Here is a 17,721-nt window from a genome sequence, read left to right as displayed (position 1 = left end):
GCAAAGGGAGACAGAGAGCCCTGAAAAGGGAGTCAGAGGAGACACAGGGCAGCAGGGCTGGACTCTGGGCTGTGCATGGGACCATCACAGGCTCAGCCAGCTCCTCAGTCTGTGGCATTTTCTCTGCCTCAGTCTCAGCCACATCAACCCACCCCACTTAGCCCATGTCTTTGACCTAGCCGTGGAATTTTTAAATTGTAGTAAATACACATAATGTAATTTATCATCATGGCCATTTTAAGTGCAGAAATACACTCACAGAGCTCGGTGCCCATCATCACGGTCCATTGTCTGAAATGCTAGATGCACTAAATGCTTGATCCCGCCTCTTTCCCATGCAGACTCCCGATGATAGTGCTGTTCCACTATCCGGTCTGCGAAGTCACAAGGCATGTGTCTTTTGAAACTTGCTTGTCTCCTTTAACATAATGTCCTTAAGGTGGTAGCCTGTCAGAAGGTTCTTCTTCAATGATATTCTAACTGCCTGATGTTAGCTTTCTGTTGCTGTATCACATTCTCAAGACGATCAAGTATAAAGGGAAAAGGGACGGGGCCTCTGCTGGTAGAGTGACTGCCTAGCATGTGTGAAGCCCTGAGTTCAATATCCAACACTGGAACAAACAAACAAACAAACAAACAAACAGGCTTGCTTCTAGCAGGGCTCTGAAACCAAACCTTTAACATACAGGTCTTTGGAGGAACACTTCTTTTTTTTTTTTTTTTTTTTTTAAAGATTTATTTATTATGTATACAGTGTTCTGTTTGCATGTGTCCCTGCAGGCCAGAAGAGGGCACCAGATCTCATTACAGATGGTTGTGAGCCACCATGTGGTTGCTGGGAATTGAACTCAGGACCTCTGGAAGAACAGCCAGTGTTCTTAACCTCTGAGCCATCTCTCCAGCCCCTGGAGGAACACTTCTGACCCAGCCTTTAGTGTACAAGTATTTTATTACTGCATCTGTCTGTCCATGGCTTTTTGAGTTCCTTCCATCTGTTAGCTACTGTTAGAATGCATGAGTGGGTACAAACACTGGGTCAAGACCCTGCTTTCAAGTCTTTACATTTTTTATTGTGTGTGTGCATATGTCTTTACCGTGGCATACGTGTAGGGGACAGAGGACAACTTATAAGGATTCCCTTTTTCTACTACATGAGGCCTGTGGATCCAACTCAGGTGGTCAAGGTTGGAGGCAGGCACCCTACCTGCTGAATTCTGGGGTTGTTTTTTTGTTTTTTTGTTTGTTTTTTGTTTGTTTGTTTGTTTTTTGTTTTGTTTTGTTTTTGTGAAATATACTCAGAACTGCTGAATCATGTGGTTGACCACCTTTTAAAATAATAAAGCCTTATATTTGCTGTTGTATTCCTTTGCCCAGAATGAAGCATGCCTTTTCACTGTGTATGTTTTTTTGATTAGGATCATCACTACTGCATAAAGGCTCAGAAAATAAACTTGAAAGGGTATGAGGGAATCTGCATCACTGTTGCCTTTATTCTGAACCCAGTTACTTCTGTGTTCAGTTTTACAGAGTAAGGCTTTGTTTCTTTCCCCAGAAATGAGTGCATTCTATCAGAGTACAAACTGAAAACTAGAGTTAAAAGGAAACCAGCTGGCTATCTTAGTTTCTGTTGCTGTAACAAAATACCAGAGACTGGGTACTCTATAAAGAAAAGACATTTATGTGGAAACTAACTTTGTGGCCCCCACATGCTCAGCTTTGATGAAGCCCTTGACTGCCTCTCATCATGGTGAATGACATCATAGTGAGAAAAGCTGGCCTCCTGCCTAGTCTCGGGTATTTTGTTATAGCAGCAGAAAATAGCCTGCTACAACTAGCCCCTTCTCTCTGCTTCCTCCTCCAAAGCTTCTGTCCTATGCCTATCTTAAATGGATGCTGTTTTCCTTTCTTTGGTAAACCCATCTATAACTTTGAACTCTTGGAAATCTGATTTATACAACAATACTGATATTATATGTTCTCATCTAACTGAACAACCAAAGCAGTGCCTAGTCCTCTTCTGGTTCAGCATACAATAAAAAGGTCAGGACCCAATTCCAGGCCTCGCTACCCCAACAGCGGGGGGCCACTTTACCAGGCCTCCAGGATGGCAAGGGTTAACCTAAATCCTAGCTGGCCCTGTGGATCTCTCAGCTCTCTCCCCCCAGACTGCCTCAGTCACAACCATTTCTTCCTTTGGTCCTACACAACACTGAAACCCTCATGCTGTCTTTGTTTATGGGTGGAGTTTACATTCCTTGAGGGCTAGTCACCATCAAATCAGAGCTCTCTCATGCAGCACACTGCTCTGAGCCCTTCCTGGTAGAGACACTCATAGAAACCATGAACAATAAACAAGTGACTCTCGTGAAATAAACATCAAGGCCCATGCCCTCCCTTACCACCCTGTCCTTCCTGCCTTCCTCAAGCTTTCCAGATCTCTTTCTACACCACTGGTAGACTAGATAGAATTCTTTTGTTGCCATGTACTTCCTTATCCAAGTTGTTTGGTCCACGCTGCCAAAATGTCAAGAGCAAGACTGAATCAGAATCTTGCAGAGACTCTCAACTCTCCAACCAACCTCCCCTCACCCCTCATTTTTTTTTTTTTTTATGATAGAAAACCATTTGATGATATGGTCCCTCCCACCAAAATCAGTAAGATGTTAAACATGTCTAAGAGGAGCATTAACACACTAACTTTAAAAAAATCCTTTAAAATAATTATACATATAAAAATAACATTTGAGTATTGCCCTTTCTAACAAATCATTTATAAAAATATTCTAAACATATTATTATAGCTTAATTAGGATCAACTGTAAAGAATTCCTTCCCCTATAGGCAGATTTATTATATAACCAAGATTCTATAGTCTTTTACACAGTAGTTCCCCAGTAAATGTTAATTCAATAAAACTAGACACAGTCATTTTTTCCATGGCTTAGTTGTTTTCCAACACTCTGTTTGACTGTTTGATCACTTTAATAAACCTTTCCAGCATGATAAACACACCCCTCCCATCAGGGTTGATTGACAGGCCATCTGAGACAATGCTTAGACAGATGACCAGAAGACCTTTACTTTTATCTGCATTTATTTTATGCTGAATTTATTCCCGTGCCATAAGTTTTTGCTTCCGTTTCTTTCTGGGATGTCTTTTTCTTCTGTGCAACCTCCTCTTCTGGCTTTGGAACAATTTGTTCCTTTTCAGTGAGGATCCTCTCCATGTGGCAGGGGGAGCTCAGGGACGGGTTAATCCAGCCATGAGCTCTGTAAATCCATCTGTGCATCTCAGGTGCTTCATTCACCTGGATGTGTTCAACTAGAGAAGCTACATCTAAACCCTTCAGTTCAGCATCACTCTCTGCGTTTTTAAACATGTGCAGCAAAGAATTCAGCACTCCTTTTAGGCCACCAGCCCTGTGTCCAGCTCCATTGTTTGGCCTGGGCATACCTACCGACTCCACCATTATACCGCCGGAAAGGCACACATGGCTTCTTTAAAGTGACATCTTTCAGACATTTGGTGGCTTTTCGGATATGCACACCCTTGATGGCCGGGCAGTTTCACAAGTGTTCTTTAAGTGAACCCAAAGATTTGAACCCCTTGATTTGCATGATTTTGTAGGGTTTTCTGGATCAAGAGAGGAGCAAACCATCTTCACAGGGTCACCTTAGGCGCTTACAGGAAGAGCCCTCCCATCATTTTTAAAGCCTCCGCTCAATCATATTAGATATCATGTCTGTGACACTGGTTATCTGTGTATGTGCACAAAGGATTTGTGTTTCTGCTTCAGGTCTGGTGTCTTTCTGGAAGTAGCATGCTGAGGAAAAAAAGCTGAGGTTGGTTAATTCTTCAAAGATAGCCAGGGGGTTGAGTAGGACAGCACCGGGGTATGCCCCTAGTGCTGTGGCGTGGGTGTGGTTTGTTTTGAGTCATGCATGGAAGGCCTTGTGTTCACTGTGGTGGTGTTAAGGTAGCGAGACCTTTAAGAACTAGGTTTAAACTGGGCCCAGTGGTGCTGTAATCTCAGCCACTTGGGAGACTGAGGCAGGAAGATTGTCAGTTCAAAGCTCTCCTGAACTACAGAGTTCAAGGTTAGCTTGAGCAATTTAGTGGGATATAGCTCAGCAATGGGATGCTTCCTAACATGAGTGAAGTCCTATTTTCTGTTGTAAGCATTGCAAAGGACAAGAAGAGGAGTCATTGTCTGATGAGAGACACATGATTCGTTGGGGATTATAGATGTGAGTGGATCATAGAATTTTTATGGTTGTGGTGGTTTAAATGAGAATGACCCTTACAGGCTCATGTGTATAAATGCTTGGTCCCAAGTTGGTAGAACTGTTTGGGAAGGATTAGAAGGTGTGGCCTTGTTGGAGGAGGCATGTCACTGGGAGTCGGCTTTGAGGTTTTAAAACACCACCCCATTCCCAGTTAGCTCTCTCTGTTTGAATCATGGTTGTTGTCTCAACATGTAAGATCTCAGCTACTGCTAAAGTACCATGTCTGCCTGCCTGCTACCATGCTTCCCACCACACTGGTCATGGACTCACCTTCTGAAGCCGTAAGCCCAATAAATTCTTCTATAAGTTTCCTTGGACATGGTGTCCTAGCATAGCAACAGAAAAGTAACTAAGACAACAGTACTCTGGTAAATTCTTGTGAGAGGGAGTTGTGAAGGGGGTAAGCCTAGATCCCTGCCTTTTTATTATATGGAATTATCAAACCAGAAAAGAAATAGACCCCACTTAGGTTTTTCAGTTACATGACAACATGCAATGTCAGTGCCATCGTGTAAGTATGATTTCTGAGAGTTTAAAGTGATAATTAGGGTTTACCAGAGAAGGAAATAGCATCAGCTTATCTAGCAGAAGGTGCAGGACAGAAGCTGAAACCCTGGAACCCCCAGAGGAAGCAGAGGTGCACAGAGAAGGGCTGTCCTGCCTGTGCCCATCTGCTATCACTTCATGCTGGTCACCACAGTGCATTTCCATCTGCAGGGACCCGTCCCTCAGTGGATCCAGAATGAAATGAAACAACACAGAATAGAGTGTCCAGAGGTATCTCCTGTTAGCACTAGGCATCATCTTTTCACTGTCCTCTATGTGTCTTTGGGTTTGTGGTGAAATTCCTGTGTGACTATGGTTGTGGTCAAAGGTTTGAGAAAGATCCTTACATTTGTCCATTTTTTTTTTTTTGCCTCCAGAATCTTCCTGTTAAGACATTAGAAATCTTGTATCTATGCTGGTTAATCTAAGTTGTTGATTTGATGGATTGTGTGGGGGGCTGACAAGCCCAAAATCTGTAGAACAGACCTCCAGTTGGAGACTCAGATGAATATCAATTTTGAAGTCTTGATGCCCAGATCCTCTCCTTTGGGCACTGATGATCTTTTAAGGCCTTGAACTGTCTGGATGGTGTCTACTTACATTATCAAAAGCCATTTACTTAAAGTCTGTAAGCTTAAACATTAATTCCATCTTTTTTTTTTAAAAAAAAACTGCTGGCAGCATCTTAAACGGTATTTAACTAAACCACTGAGTATGGTGGTTCCCTCAAGTTGACACACAAATGCCATTGCAAGAGTCCCATTTGGGAGCTGGCAAGTCCTTATCTGAGCCTTTGCATGTTTGAGTCCATTCCTACAGTAATTCTGGGAAGAGATGGAATCCTCATTTCGAAGATGAGAATACAAACTCACATGGATTAGGAGACTTGTTCCAAATCACTCACCTTCAGAAACCAAGTCCAGATCATGACCTATGGGCCTCAGGTGCTTCCTGCAGTAGCCCTGGGAGGCCTACACTGCGAGTGGACAGGACTCTCAGCAGCCAGATGTCCAGACTGATTGTGCCTGGCCTTTGAAAGCTAGGCAGCTCTCTGTTGGTGTATTTCTTTTCACCATGTTGAGGAAAGTACCCAGGTGTCTTAGTCACTTTCCTATTGTGATAAAACGCCCTGACCAAGGCAATGTATAAAAGAAAGTGTTTAATAGGGTTTACAGTTCCAGAGGGGTTGAGTCTGTAATATCAGAGCAAAGGCATGGCAGCAGGAGCAGCTGGGAGCTGGGATCTACAACTATGAGGCGGAGAGAGGGAGAACACTGGAAGGTGCAAGTCTTTGGAAACCTCAAAGCCCACCCCCAAGGACACACCTCCTCCAGCGAGGCCACACCTCTGACTTCCCAAGAGCTCCAACAGCTGGGGGCCAATTATTCAAACATATGAGCCTACAGAAGCCAGTCTTATTCAAACCACTACCCCAGGGTTTTGCACATACTGGGCAAGCCCTTGCAGTGAGATGAATCCCAAGCCTCAACTAAGTTTCAATCCCGGTTCTGTCAACCACATACAGCTGAGGACCTGACGCCGTTTGTGTAACTATTCTCCGCCCCCATTTCCCCACTGTGAACATGAAGCTAACAATAAAATTTTCCCTGTAGGACAATTTGAACAATGAGAAGAAATTGCAACCTGGTAAATTACACCCCAAGCCACAGCTCTGTGCTAGCAAAAACAGTTTGCAATGGCTCACACCAGTTCATTTGGGAGAAAATGAAAATAGCCATTTTTACAGATGAAAGTTCAGTCTGGCTTCAAGATCAACACTGGCCCCTGTGCTTATGTGCATTCATACTCAATTTTCCCAGATCCAGTTCCAAGGATTGAACCCAGGGCCTGTGCCCGCTAGGCAAACTTCCTCTCTCTGAGCTGTATCCCTGCTTGTTGGCTCCTTTAATTGTTTTTCACAATTTGATATTTGTTCTGATTTTAGCTCTGCTTGCATTCCCAGAAGGTAACACTTCTTGTGAGGTTCCGTTCTGTAGGAGAGTAGAATCTGAGCTCAGCCACCTTGACATTGACAGCTTCAAACATCAGCTGTGACTCAGACCATGAGATGGAACCCATAGCCAATGCTGCTTGGGTCACCAAGAGCCTGAGACTAGACAGACGGATAACTCAGGCCGAATAACAGCTTTGCGGGAACTTCTGCCAGCAAATGGGCAAAAGCCATAGAACAAAGGGGCAGGGTACCGGTAAATCTGGCCGCATAACAGAGTCGCAGAAACTTCTGCCAGCGAACGGACAAATAAAAAAGTTGCTTTATCTCCAAGCTTTCTGCTAAAGCTCTAAACCCTTCTTCCTCCCCTCTTCTCTTTCTGCTCTCTCCTTCCGTCTGTCCTCTCTCCTTTCCTCTCTCTCTCTCTCTCTCTCTCTCTCTCTCTCTCTCTCTCTCTCTCTCCCCTCCCCCCAATAAAGCTCTAAAAAGGTAACCATGGCTTGTGATTCTTCCAATCATCAGCAGCGCTGATTTAACCAACACCAGGGACCTAGGGGAAAACCAAATAATACTGTTCTGCTAAAGGAACCTAGCAATAAAATCACACACACACACACACACACCACACACACACACACACACACACACCACACACACACACACACCACACACACACACACACCACACCACACACACACACACACACACACCACACACACACCACACACACACACACACACACAACACACACACACACACACACACACACACACACACACACACACACACACACGAGCTGTATGTTTGCTCAGGTCTCACAACGCTGTAATCTAGTCATAGGCTGGGGGCCAGGAAGGTGATGCAACCGTGAAAATACTTGTCTTCAAGCCTGACAACTGGAGTTCTATCCTAGGATACATATGCTGGATGAGGCAACTCAGTAGGAGGAAAAGGGTCCCAAGAGCAGGCAAAAGAGTTAGAGATACCCTACTCCCACTGTTAGGAGTCCTAGAAAAACACCAAACTACACAACTGTAAGGTATATGCAGAGGACCTAGGTCAGACCCATACAAGCTCTGTAAATGTCACTCTAGTCTCTGTGAGCCACTATGAGCCCGACTTAGTTGATTCTATGGGCCGTGTTCTCTAGGTATCCTCTACCCCTCTGGCTCCTACAAACCTTCCCCTGCCCTTCTGTGGGGTTCCCCTGGCTCTGCCTAGTGTTTGGCTGTGGGTCTGTCTCTGCATCTGCTCTAATCAGTTGCTAGATGAAGGCTCTCTGATGACAATTGGGCTAGGCATTGATCTATGAGTATAGCACAATATCATTAGGAATCATTTCATTGACTTTTTTTTTTCTCAGTTGTGTTTGGGTCTATCCTGAGTCTTCAGGCTGACCAGCTTCTGGTTGCTGGCCATAATGAGAGACAGAAAGGGTGTGGATCCAGATGGGAGGAGGAAGAAAGGAGGAACTAGAATGAGTGAGAGGAGGGGAACCATTATCAGAATATATTGTATGAAAAAATATATTTCCAATAAAAGAAAAAACAAAACAGAAAAGATTTAGTTGCTTCATAATATCTAAGTTATACCTCAACAATAAAAAAAAAACCATGCCCCAAGACTAAGAGAGATAAACTACCTTGTTCTAAGGCATATAGCTACTCAGTTATGATTATCATAACTTAGCTCTGATGCCAAAACCTGTGCTCGCCTTCCCAAGACTGACTGGGGCATGTGGCTGTTACAAGCAGACTTCACTGTCATATCAATTGGATTTAGAATCACCTAGGAGACACGCTGACTTGCCTGTGAGGGTGTTTCTGGGGGTGATTGACTGATCAATCTCATTATACTCCTGAATGAAAATGAATCCTTCCTCCCTTCCATTGCATCCTGCCTCTCTCCTCCCTCCCCTCCCTCTCCCTCTCCCTCTCCCTCTCCCTCCCCCCCTCCCCCCCCCCCCCCCCCCCTCTCTCTCTCTCTCTCTCTCATGTTTGTGTGTGCATGTGCATAAGTGTGTGTGTGTATGTATGTGTGTGCCCTGGCTACCCTCAAGTGTCTTTTCTAGATCAATCTCCACCTTAAAAAAAATGCTTTAGAAACAGGATCTTACTGAACCTGATGCTCATTGATTCAGCTAGGCTAGCTGGCCAGTGAGCTTCACAGATCTGCCTGTCTGCTACCTCCACCCCAGCCTCCCTCCCCAGGCTGGGATTACAGGCAGTCACTGCTTGACTTCTGTGGAGTCTATGCAAAGTCACATCCTTGTGTTTGCTCAGCAGGCACCTTACAGACTGAGCCGTCATCTCCCCAGCCACCCCAACCCCTGTTTAAGACCCTTCTTGTCAGAGGTTTGGTCACAGCTATGAGAGAAGTAACAACTCAACAGTAGGTGAAACTTACAGAGTGCCCTGTGCCAGAGAGTGCTAGCCAACACTTTTATTACTTGTAAACATTACCAGGTTCACTTGCAAACATGTTCAGGGAGCGGTTGGCATATCTCGATGCAGTCAGTCTAGAAAGTGCCATTAGAATCCTTGTTCGGATGCACACCTTTACCTCATTGTGTCACACTCCCAAGAACCTGACTGGTGCTAGCCCACTTCCCCCGAACCTCCTTTGTTCATCAGCCCTGGAGACTCCCCCGACGTCCCTTAGGGAGTAGTGCATCTGTGCTCTCTCTGTCTTAAGGTCACCCATAATACAATTCTCTGTGTTTTGTTCCTCATCATTCGAGACTACTTACAAGTAAACAGTGAGTCATCTTGTTCTTTCCCATCTGTTCTTCTGGGCTTTGGAAGTTGATGGGAAAAAGGAAGAATTTGCTTGGATTTTAAAATGGAAGATTTTGGTCAAGCATGGAATTCAAAATGGGTCACATGATCTATTTCAAACCATAGTCATGGGTTATAGTGCTTATTGAGTGTTTGCTTAGTAGAATTTTGGAGTGGAGAGGAATCATTGTTCAATATGAACCATTAAAACAGCCAGAAAGAGCTGGCAACGTGCCTCGATTGTTGGAGCCCCAATTTCAGAAACTGGCTTTACTTTGTATTTTATATTTATAACATTCTCCAATGAATATGCTTTAAAGCACATACCGGTAACAAATAGTGTATTATCATTGTTATTTTTATTATTTTATCGATTAGTTAGTATCTATTATGTACCTCATTCTATGGGAGGTCCCAAAGTAAAGAAAGTTTAAAAAATACTGCCCCTAGGAGTACACAGTCTTACTGGTGCTAAAACAAGGCAAAGCTGTAGAAATGCCACGGGTTTTGAAGACAGAGCGGGGCCTGTATGTGAGCTCTCGAAGCTGTTCCCACTGCACGCTTATCACTCACTGATCTTAATTGTCAACCTGATCACCTCAATGGGGATTAACTAGTAGAGTGAACCTCTGGGTGCATCGGTGATGGCATTTCTAGAGATGATTAGGTCATACGGGTTCTGACCTGATAGGTGGAATGACTAGTCCCTGGATAGAATCATTATTAGAAGGTGGAGAAAAGTAGTGGTTGTGGTCTCTTTGGGAGAAGGTTCTCAAAGAAACAGCCCTAAAATCTGGAGAAAGATGCTTCCTATTCTCCCTTGTCCCTTCTTAGAAACCCCAGCTCATTTTGGGATGGGAGGGAGCTTGCAGTGAACTGAACACAGCAGTGCCTCCCCTGAACCTTGGAGGAACCACAACACTGCACCCATTCAAAAGCTGGTGCATTCGCTCAAACCCCAGCTGCCTCACTTACTGGGTGACCTTAGGCCACTCACTCAACCCCTCTGGACTCTAGTTTCCTCAACTATGAATGAAAACGATGACAGTGCTGTGGTGATATATTGTGTACCCCAGTAAAGCTTACCTGGGGATCAGAGGACAGAGCCAGCCACTAGATTAGATATAAAGGCCAGACAGTGGTGGCACACACCTTTAATCCTATCACTCGGGAGGCAGAGATCTGTCTGGATCTCTGTGAGTTCAAAGCCACATTGGGCTACATGAGAGAAACAGCCAGGCAGTGATGACACATACCTTTAATCCCAGAACTTGAGATCTCATGCCTTTGCTTGGGAAGCACACACACCTTTAATCCCAGGAAGTGATGTCTGGACAGAGAAAGGTATATAAGGCGTAAGGAAACAGGAACTCATTCTCTTTAAACTGAGAATTTCTTAGAGGTAAGAACTTGTGGCTGGCTTGCTCTGCTTCTCTGATCTTTCAGCTTTCACCCCAATATGTGGCTCTGGGTTTTTTTTTTTATTATAAAACCTTTTAAGATTCGTGTTACACAGTGCCTTAAAGATTGCTTTTAGTAGACAATGAGTGTGAATCACATAGTATATTAAGCACTTAATAAATATTAAGGCAAAGAGATCCTAAATTCAGAGAAAGTATGGTCAGGCACACTTTAGACTTGTCGAGAGCTGGGGGCCTTTATACCCGGATAGGCTCCAGCCCAAAGCACCCGTGTTTAGCGGAGGGTGAGTAATCTCTCTTCTGCCATGTGGCCACCCACAGGTTGTCCCTGCTTCTATGGATGGCTTCACATCATACACACGCATACAGTCAGCGCTAATGCACTCAGTGGGTGAAACAAAAAAGGTGAGAGGGAGACATGTTGGGAGGGTTGGGGGAGTGGGAAGGGGGAGCTAAAGGTGGGTGTCTGAACAAGAAACATTGACCACATGTATGAGATTATCAAAGAATAAAAAAAAAACTAAAAAAGAAAGAATCAGCATGGTTATGATGGATCTTGAGTGAAGGAAGACTCAGGTACCAGAAGATCAGTGAGAAGGAGAATGTGAGAAAGACTTTTAGGTGGTTCCTATCTGTGGGGAGTGCATGTGTCAGTGCTTTGTGCAGGGTTGTGAGTGGTGGGCAGCCACAGGCAGACATGGGAACAGCAGCCCATAAAGACTGAGGCAGAGCTTTGTTCTTTGACTTAGAAATCATGTTTTGCAGAACATATTTTCGTAATGATGGAAATAGAAGGAAGTTTTGAGATCTCTGTCCCTGGTCCATCATTTAATAGACGAGTAAGAATTGGAGTCATGTGGTGATTACTGACATGATGCAAGACAGTGCCCAGCCTTTTTCCATCACATCAAGGATTTTTCTCTTGACCTCAGGTCTTTCTCTAACAAGTTTAAAATCTGAATCAGGAGCTTTATTCGTGGAGTTCATGCAACTCCCATAGAAACCCTGAAAATACGTCTCGCTTTAAGGACCAGGAATTGCACTGTCAAGTACCTGTGCATGACAGCAAGCGTGTGACACGGGCTACAGTTTTAATTTTCTGATGAATGCGGAGAGGGGGGTCCCACTGTCAAAGGTACACTGAAGAGGAAGCTTAACTTGGCAAGGTAAAAGGCTTGCCTGGGTCGTCCGAAGTGTCGGGGAGGCAGAGTGGCTTTCAGTCAAACACATAAATCCATTAATCTGAGAGCCAGGCGACAAAAGAGCATTGCATATAAATATTAATAGTGGTTTCCAAGCAGTCAGAAGTAATTGTTTGAAGCAGATTCTTTAAAGAAAAATAAAAATCTGCTGTCCACATTTGTGCTGATTTTAAAGGAATAATAAAAATATTCTGACAATGCTAAAATAGATTTAATGTATGAAGGCTTCATGTGGATTTTATTAAGCTTGTGTAAAACAAATAAAATATGGATTATCTAATAGTATTAGCCTCTCATGCTATGTCTGCAAAATTTTATAATAGTTTTTTTTTTTAAATCTCTTGCTAAGCAGTGGGTTTGCTTGCCTTTAATTCCAGTACTTGGGAGGCAGAGGCAGGCGGATTCTCTGTGAGTTCGAGGCCAGCCTGGTCTATAGAGTGAGTTCCAGGACAGCTAGGGCTGTTACACAGAGAAACCCTGTCTCTGAAAACCAAAAGAACACACAAGCTGGGCAGTGGTGGCTCATGCTTTTTTTTTTTTTTTTTTTTTTTTTTTTTTTTTTTTTTTTTTTTTTGGTTTTTCGAAACAGGCTTTCTCTGTGTAGCTTTGGAGCCTGTCCTGGAACTCACTCTGTAGCCCAGGCTGGACTCTAACTCACAGAGATCCACCTGCCTCTGCCTCCCAAGTGCTGGGATTAAAGGCATACGCCACCTCCACCACTCATGCCTTTAATCCAGCACTTGGGAGGCAGAGGCAGGCAGATCTCAAGGCCAGCCTGGTCTACAGAGCTAGTTCCAGGACAACCAAGGGCTACACAAAGAAACCTTGTCTAGAAAAACAAAAAACAAAACAAAACAAACAAAAAGAACATACACAAAATTAATTTAGGGCTGGAGAGATGACTTAGCAGCTAAGCGCAGTTCCTACTCTTCCAGAAGACCACAGCTTGGATCCCAGCACTCACATTAGGAGGCTCACAATAGCCTGTAACTCCAGCTCCAGGGGATCTGACCACTTCTTTTGGCTGGTCACATAAATGGAGTATACTCACTCACATAGACACATATGCACATAGACAGAAATAAAATAAGAGTTGGGAAGGAATGAGGGTGAATATGGTCAAAATATATTGTATGAATTTCTTAAAGAAATAAATTATTGTATTCAAATAATCTATAATTTAGACTTTTCATTGGTATATGCTTTTACATATTGTTTTCTCTAAAATAGTGATTGTTCTTTGGTTATAAAGTAATTTATAATATTCAGAATAATCATGCTGGCATATTGTAATCATTCAAAGGAATCCTCGCAGCAAATCACATGTTTTAAAAGAATGTACTTCTTTTATGAATTCCTCAAAAATAACCACAGCGCATTTGGGAAGGTGGGGGGCTATCACAGATCCTGGCACAGAAGGGCTGCTTCCCCTCTGCGGTTTCAGTTGAGCTAAGAAAAGCATTTCTTTGGGAGAGTTCATAATCCAGACCCTGGGAAAACAGAAGGTCAAAGCATCTTCAGCCTGAATTCTCATGGACTCAACAGGCGAGCCCGCACAGAGAATAGCCATGAGCCTGAGCAGGGTGTGCAAGCCAGGCAGAGCGGGGGGGGGGGGGGGGGGGGGGGGGGGGGGGGGCAGTGCGCGTCAGGCGGTCGCCCAGGCGACGCAGCTGCTTTCACCCAGGCGGGGCTGGGGAGTTGGCAGGTAAGGAGCAGGAAAGAACCACTGTGGGGTGCCAATGTGTGAGTAGCCACGGTGATCCGTAGTGGGGCTGGGAGGTGTGGGACAGAGTCTCGGTCTTATTGGGGGAGGGGGGGATCTTTGGGGAAGATGAAGGAGTGGCTAGAGAGGGTAGTAGGAGTGAAGGGGCGGAGGGCATAACTTGGAGAGAGTGAGTGGCAAGGAGGCACAACCTGGAGGTGACGGGGTGGGGGGGTGGGGGGGTGGAGAGAGGTGGGGGGGATGTGCCAGGGGCGTGGCGAGAGGCGGGGCACGAAGTAAGTTAGGTTGAGGGTGTCCTCTGAGGCCAAGGGCGTGGCCTGGCGGGGAGGGTGGGGCGGTGGGCACAGAGTGCGCCGCTGGAGCGTAGTCGAGAGGAAAAAACCAAACCCAGCCGGTAGGAGCGAGCTCAAGGGAAGATGAGCTGGGGGCGTGGCCCCGGGTGGAGAAGGCTGGCGTAGCAGGGGTTCGGGGGAGCTGCGAAGATACCCCTCCGCCCCGGGGGCGGGTTCGGGGGCGTGGCTGCAGGGAAGCGGTGTGTGGGCGTGGCTTCGGGAGCGGGCTGGGGGCGTGGCCCGTGGGAGGAGGCGGCGAAGCGCGGGAGGGCGGAATCTGCGCTGCTCTTTCTGGGGAGGCCACGGCGCGCAGAGCCTGGCGAGCTCGCGGCTGGAGCCGCGCTGGAGCCGGCCGCGGGCGCGCAGGGCTTCTTGGATACGCGAGCTTCGGAGCTTCGGTGGCGTGGGGACCGCTGAGGTGAGGCTGCCCAGGGAGGCGCTCGGCTCTGCGGGACGGGGGCTCTCAGGCTCATCGCGGAGGAACTGAGCGCCAAGGACGGCCTCCGTGACCTGAGGGTGTCCTGCTGCCAGCTCCTGCTCGCGCGGCTCGTGGGACCGGCCGGGGCTGCTCACCTGTTGCGCCAGTGGGTGCGCTCCGCCTGGTAGCGGCTGCTCGGTGCTCTGGGCACGCTCGGCAGCGCCCCCCGGGGAGGGCGCGGTGTGCTGGTCTAGTTGGTGCCTTTCCCTCGGGACCCGTCAGGGATTACCCTGAAACTCTATCTACCCGCGCTCCTGGCTCGCAGGGCGGGCTGCGGGGTTGCGCCAGGACGACGGACAAAGGTTGGCCGCCACTGGTCCCTTGAACGCTTCCTTCCTCGGAGAGCGTGACCTGTGCATGGAGGGGATGGCGTTTGGTTGGAGCACTTGGATTAGAAAGCAAGTTTCTCCCCAGGTCCCTACCGGGACGCAGCCTGGAAGAAAGACTTCGGGACTTTGTCGTCACTTGCATTGAGAGTGAGTTGGCAGAGTTGGTTTGGCTCTAGTTCTGTTCAGGATATGGGGAATTGCTAGACTGGCCAGTCAGTCTCAGGAAGGTACGGCTTCAGCAGGCGTCGGAGAGGAATTCAGGTGGCTTGTGGTGGCGGGCCACTGCAAAGTTACAGAGCCCCAGCAGATTTCTTCTCCGAGTGAAACAAACAAAAATCCCTACAATAAACCAAACCAAACACAAGCGAGCCAAGCTACTATAGTTGCTGCCCAGCATGGGATCATGGCATTGATAAGTAGAATAGTAATTTGAATTTATTCACCGTTGGTTACCAAGGCTTCCCAGAGCTGAATCTCTCCCTCCCCCCACGATTTTTCCGGCTCCCTTTACCTCCGGTCTGTTGTCTAGTGTTTTCTAACTTCTCCAGACCTTCTAGGTTCTTGCTCATCATTTTCGATCCCACTTTCAAAGTACAGAAATTTCACCGTTTGCTTCCCCCCCCCCCCCCCCACTCTGTTTTCTTTTTCCACCTTTCCTAACAAACGCTCGCTTTCTCTTTTTGGCCTCCTACCCGGTTCAAACTTCCTCGCTGCATTGTTCTCCGGGTACGGGTTAATTATGCACCCCACCATGTGGGACTGAACCTTGTTCTCTGCCCCTCCCCCATCCTCTAGAGCCCATGGGGCTGTTGCTTCCCATCCAGTGTTTTAATTTTTCACTCACCTACTTGGCCCCCAATTTACGCTCCCCGCCCCCGCCGCCCCCGTTTAGTGAGTGAGCCTGTCCTTCATTTGTGACCTGTGTATATACCCTGCACTGCTTCTGATTTTTTAACCTGTTTCTTCCTGACAAGCACTGCCCCCCAGGCACAGCCTGCTAATGCTTTGGTGGCCTTTCCAGCTCACTTGGTCTCAGATCCCTCTTACGGTTTTTTTTTCCCCCACAGGCCAAGAACAATACTAAGTTCGTTCTCTTCCTTCCCAGTCAGCTCTGAGTTACTTCTCAGACATAGTTCTTTTTCCAGAAAGTCTGGAAGTGTCAGGAGGGCTGCTGCAGTTCCCCAGGAGCACCCTGCCTGGCTGTCAGGCCTCTTTATCTGCCACTGTGTCTGCCTGTGTCTACTGAAGTTAGAATTGGACGTGCAGTCCTAGACTGATATTGTTATCAACATTAATGTGATGATTACGCAGCATTTATTAAACACTGTGATGTTCATTTAAAACCCTCCTCCAGTCGCTGTAAAGGAAGATCCACTGCTGCCCCCGTTTGCAGATGAGGAGAGGGTATGCTCAGAGAAGGTGAGCGTGCCACAGTCAGGGTTGTCATGCTCATGTCGGTAGACCTCTTCTCATGAGGCCGTGTGACTTCTTGAACTGAGACATGCCTGGCACTCAGCTTTGGAAATGAGGTTGCTATTTGACACGTCTTGTGTATTTTGCAGAGTGTGCCCGTTTAGGGGTACAGAGTCTACTCTGGTAGGACCGTGCCTGGGGAAAGCCAAAGGACTGTTGTCCTTCAGGAAGCCTGGGTGTCACTTCAGCCATGCCTCCACCCTGCTTCCCGTCTTCCTCATAGGACGGTGGGAAGAAAACATCGTAAAAAGTGTATTGCTGACCGGCTCCTGTGTCAGGAGTTCGGTTTCACTTTAGTAGAGTGGACTTGGGGGTGGGGGGTGGGGGGCGGGGGGTGGTCTCTGAGAGTCATGTGGTTTCATGAGTCTTTTCATTTCTATTTCATTATAGAGTCTTAAAGCCTTGATCAGATAGTTCTGGGCTAGTCTTCTCTTCGAGTGGGAGGCAGATTTACTGAAGGAGACTGCTGGAGTTAGGGACGTTGTTAGCTAGAAGGGACCTTAGATTCCACACAGCAGGAAACATAGCCCAGAAATAGAGACAAACCCCTAGGGCAGCCGTTGAACCCCAGAACTAGCTCTGGGACCTGGATCTTTGGACCCCTGGCTCTCCAGCTTGGTGTGGAGAGCAGCCTTATTTTCCTCTTTTTCTGAGCTAAATAGCAGTGGAACTGCACATTTGAAGTAGACATCATCTGTAGTTTTTTTTATTTTCCGTCTTTGGCTGAAGCCTGAAAGATTTAAGAAGCAAGTGTTTGCTTTTGAGACATGCATAACGGGAGTAACGGCATCATTATGTATATGTTCAGGTGTTTCTAGAAGAACGATTATTTCCAGAGCACCAGGAGCAAAGAGCAAAGGTCCGTGGCTTTCTAGAGGCAGACTGTATCACACACGGGGATTTCAGAATCAGTAACCAGTGTGGTTTGCCTTTTCCCTTTCCTGAGAGAACTGCATCAGCACAAAGAATGTACACGATTTTCATCACCTCCATCTCTGGAATGAAACAGCAGTTCAGGAGAGAGAGAGAGAGAGAGAGAGAGAGAGAGAGAGAGAGAGAGAGAGAGAGAGAGAGAGGCAAAAGAGGGGGAGCGGCTGTTTTGGTGTTGGCCCTTCTCTGGCTTCTCTCTGCAGCCCTCTGCACTGATGCCCAGGGTCACTGTTGGAGACCCTTGAGGGTCTTGGTTTACTGTGGGGCCCATC

At 46.5% G+C, this 17,721-nt stretch overlaps 1 pseudogene; it reads right to left on the bottom strand.

Moving 5' to 3' along the window:
* Positions 1-3,109: 3,109 nt before the first annotated feature.
* On the bottom strand, positions 3,110-3,659 carry LOC131919106 (large ribosomal subunit protein uL22-like; annotated as a pseudogene).
* Positions 3,660-17,721: the final 14,062 nt, after the last annotated feature.

This window comes from Peromyscus eremicus, chromosome 9, assembly GCF_949786415.1.
Source record: "Peromyscus eremicus chromosome 9, PerEre_H2_v1, whole genome shotgun sequence".
In the NCBI taxonomy this organism is placed as follows: Eukaryota; Metazoa; Chordata; class Mammalia; order Rodentia; family Cricetidae; genus Peromyscus; species Peromyscus eremicus.
Note: the sequence above shows the minus strand (reverse complement) of the source record. Positions and strands in the feature narration are given on the sequence as shown.